This window comes from Sinocyclocheilus anshuiensis, unplaced genomic scaffold (assembly GCF_001515605.1).
Source record: "Sinocyclocheilus anshuiensis isolate Anshui unplaced genomic scaffold, SAMN03320099.WGS_v1.1 scaffold632, whole genome shotgun sequence".
In the NCBI taxonomy this organism is placed as follows: domain Eukaryota; kingdom Metazoa; phylum Chordata; class Actinopteri; order Cypriniformes; family Cyprinidae; genus Sinocyclocheilus; species Sinocyclocheilus anshuiensis.
Window position 1 is genome coordinate 147,428 of NW_015554090.1, and position 4,801 is coordinate 152,228.

Below are 4,801 nucleotides of genomic sequence, written 5' to 3' on the forward strand. Positions count from 1 at the left end.
AAAAAATAACCTTTTTAACGGCTGGTATGTAGTTACCACATTTGGATATCATGTGGTATGACCTCAAAAAACAATGAATATTAAGTTATTTCTGCAAGTATTTATTTTCATTATAAATTTCATAGTGACCTTTTGTGGGAAGCTAGCTTGTTTTGTTTAGGTGGCCAATTCTGTGCTTGTAAATTTTGACTGAATTTGAAAATATCATGTGCTGCGACCAAATATCATGTGGTGCGACCACTGCAGAGTGTTTTCCATTATAGATATATGTCCCAGATTGGCAGTTTTTGTGCTTTTATATTCAATTGATGGTTTATATACATAAAATATCTTATTTTAGTATAATTTGGAATAGATTTTTATGCAATTTGGGTCATTTCAGACGGTTTATGTTTAATCTTTGTACAATATGAGAAAAAATCAAAAAAATAATAATTCAGAGCATGTAATTTTATTTTATCAAATACGCATTTATTAGTAATTTATTATTTATTTATTAATAACTATTTAAATATCTTCTGCCAGATTCCACTGCAAACACTGCAAAGTAAAATAAACGCTCACCTAGGGCTGGGCGATTTTTCAGATTTTGTCAATTAATTTGAATTTAATGTTTTGCCGCGATTTAATTTTTTAGAAATCGAGGAATCGCGATTTTGAATAGAAATATTGCCAAACGTTAGAATTAGACACTTGCCAATATGCCAATGATAACAGTAAAGAGAAAAGAACTAAAGCTGCGCAATCGAATAAAAAACCTGTTAAGAACTACTACTGTATGTCTAATAGTTCATGTTTGCATCATGGTGACAGGCTGAAAGCTGCTGTTCATTGTTTCACAGAACATTTATTGTTAATAGTCTAGTGGTGTTATACCTTCAGAAGTCAGAAAGAGCTTTATTACCAAGTATGTTTACACAGACAAGGAATTTGACTTAGTGACAGGAGCGTCCAGTGCAGAAGAAAGTATGGACATAGTGCAAACTAGTGCAGCAGACATAGGAATTTCACAGTAGAGATGGAGTATAACACTAATATAAGAAAAACAGAAGATTAAATAATGCACTAGCCTATATACAGAAGTTGAAATATAGAGAAATGTAACCATTTAAATCAATGTACAGATATATTTACAAGTGCGCAGTTTAGAAATGTACACTTTTTGGATTCTATGTATAAAAGCAGTCATTTTGAATTTGAATTGCATTGACTGTTGAGAATTTTTTGAAGCATTTTCATTGTAGCCTATTATTTCTGAACAGATAACATGTAGGCTATAAGACAAGTTTGTACAGGATGTAGTTGTAGTCCATGCATCTTTTCTGCATGAACTACAGAGTGATTTGTTTAACATTTACATCATGTTGACAACTTCATGTGTGCTGCACTTAGAATAGGATTTTTTTTAACTAGAGGGTTAATAAAGAAAAAGCTTTTTGAATGATGTTGTAGTAACATTTTTAAGTTGACTAGTTAAAAATCGTAAAAAAAATCGAGAATCGGTCAAACGTTCTGAAAAAAATCGAGATTTAATTTTTTTGCGAAATCGCCCAGCCCTACGCTCACCATAGGCAGCATGTTAATTCTGACCCTGCACTCTAGCACAAACTCCACATGTCATTTTCTACTATAAGAAAGATGTTCATGTTGTTATCTCAGAACCTGAGCCAGCAATCTCCCCCTACTCTAAATTGACCTTTCGCAAAACCTGCCCCCCTTAGTTACTGTTGCTACGTCCGACAAACCATAGCACTTTTATGCCATACATCATGTTCTCACGCATTGAAAAATACATCACGGAGCAAAGAGGACACTGACAATGAGCTGACAGACAAGACAGAGCTGGTTACTTTTAGTATGAAATAAAGTCTCAGTGTTAAAATTTTGTCTTTTTTAAAAAAGAAATTCAAACAACAAATACTGTTTTGTGTCTCTTTAACGTGTCATGACAGATCGCTGTAGCGCCTCAGTTCAAGCGGCACACGAAATAAACATGAATGAACATCAGAAGGTATCTTGTTTCGACTGTGAAAAGATGTCAATACACTATTTTTCAAGTTCAAGTCCACCAACGTTAATCTACTCTCCTGTCTGGTTTGTTTGTTGGACAAAAATGACGGATTCAGAATTATAATATGTCAGACTGCCTGTTAATCAAACTCCTTGCGAAAGGGTCAATTGAGCAGCCAATATTGGGCAAAGTACAGAAATAACTGGGGCTAAAGAAATGCCTGCAGTTAATGCCACGTGCTGCACTTTTCACACAGTCTCTTTAAATAGATTTTTAATGATATAAGGTCTTTGTGTCATTTGGAGCAACCACTCATCATGTGGTGCGACCAATAATAGCAATCACTGTATTAAATTAAAAATAAAATACCTAATATCTGTGGTTGAAATTTGAATCACTGCTACAGTATGCTTAAGTGAATGGTATTTTTTATTTTTTTTATCAGTTGTATGCAATTTACATGAAAAATAAGTATGTTAACTACATTTAAGAAGGCAACTCTGAAATTATAGAACAAAAATAAGATCATTATTTACAAAAACTCAAATTAAATGCAAATACTTTGTTTCTAAACACTTTAATTACTGAGAACATTAAAAAAAAAATGTTAAGCATGTTAAGGAAATTATTTAATTTTAATATAAATCATGGTCGCACCACATGACATTTTTTAAGGCTGCGGCCAATTCATCTAGATGAAAAAACACTAAAATCACTTCATTTTAAATTTTAATATGAATTTATGTGTACACAACATTCTTAATGTTTGAACAATTACAATAGATATTATTTTTTGTATTTTAAAATTGGCCTGTCGAAAATCCTTATACGTCAATGACCCATATATATACTGACTCCAAACTTTTGGTATAGTGCATGTTACAAAAGCTTTTTATTTCAGATAAATGCTGATCTTTGAATCTTTCTATTCATCAAATAATCCTGATGTACTCAACTGTTTTAAATATGGATAATAATAAAACAACAAATATGTTTCTTGAGCAGCAAATCAGCATATTAGAATGATTTCTGAAGATCATGTGACACTGAAGACTGGAGTAATAATGCTGAAAATACAGCTTTGATCACAGGAATAAATTACAGTTTAACAGATATTAGAATCGAAAGCAGTTATTTTAAATAATAAAAATATTTCACAATATTACTGCTCTTGCTGTACTAGTTTGGATCAAATAAAAGCAGGCTTGGTGAGCAGAAGAGACTTCTTTAAAAAAAAACATTAAAAATCTTACTGTTCACAAACTTTTGACTGGTAGTGTATATTTGTATGAAATATACGTTTGTTACATCTAGGGTATTTAAGTCATTTTAAGATAAATAACATTCTGTGCTAACAAACTGAAATGAGATGGCTGTTTTCAACAAGGTGGACACTGTTCTGTTAATAACAGTAGACCTGCTGGTGAAGAAGTGACAGGCAAGAAAATTAATATTAAGGAAAGGGAAAGAGAGAGAGAAGAACCTTTAATTATTTTCCACGGCCCCAGACTAAGGATTTAGACCTTTTTTTATGTGATGACCATACAAATAATAGGGTTGTCTGGTTTCAGAAATTGTTGTGGATGTATAGGCCATATACAGGAAAAAAGGGGCCAAAATTGCATCTTTTTGGGTACAACAGTTTGTCACTGGAACAGGACCCTTAAAAGGACTTTTTTTTTTTTTTTACCCCTAATAGGTAGGCCTACAAATTAGGACCTTAGGCGTACAAATTACTACTCTAAGGAACTAATATGTATCTATTAGGGGTAAAAAAGGTACAAAGATGTCCTTTTAAGAGTACTGCTCCAGTGTCAAGCTGTTGTACCCCAAAATGTAAAATTTTGACCCCTTTTTTTCTGTGTGGCCTGGATGAGTGTGAGATTTCCCGGCCTGAAATTGCGTCCCAGTCCGGTCCTGCCTAACAGTCATGATGAGTGACAGGACGTTAGTATTTGTTACCTTCTGTTCACACCAACACGACTTTTCGTAACAAAAATTCAGTCCAATTTTCACATGAGATATGTCTGGTCAGACTAATGCAATAAACAGCAGTAAAAGCACATTCACTCTCCGTTCATGTGTGATCAGTGTGGAAAGACTTTCATGGAAGACAACGAAATCCACACTGGAGAGAGAGAAGCTGTTCACATGTGATCAGTGCGGGAAGAGCTTCACAGAAATAACAAATCTTAAAGGGGTCCTATTATGCTTTTTCACTTTTTTAATTTTAGTCAGTGTGTAGTGTGTATGTTTGGGCATTAAAAAGATCTAGAAAGTTACAAATCTCAAAGTCCACTCCAAAGGGAGATATTTAGTTTTTTTTAAAAATCCCTTTTCAAGAACTACAACGAATGGCTCGTTTGGACTACAGCGTTTGTTTCCGGGCTTTGTGATATCACAAAGCGGCTCATTGGAATATCATTAAAAATAATTCCCGCCTGCAGAAATTAGAATGGTTGTGGGGTGGGGAGGGGCGAGGTTGTGGTTAGAACGCTTGGTTGAGTGAGTGCATCTGACGAGACGACGAAGAAGAAGTGCTGCTACAGAGTTAGTGCATCAGAGAAAACGAAGAAGAAGAGCTGCTGTGCTGTAGCGTCAAATTTTCGGCATGTCTAGAACAATTCTTACAAGTATAACACAACTTAGCTGGGCGCCTACACTCATGCCTACACTCATAGAAAATAAAGTATTTGAATTTTAAAGATGTGGCATGACGTGACGCTGCGCTTCTCGTCTGGTGTGCGACCGCCTGAAACGCTGTTTTTTTTTTTTTTTTTTTTTTCCCCC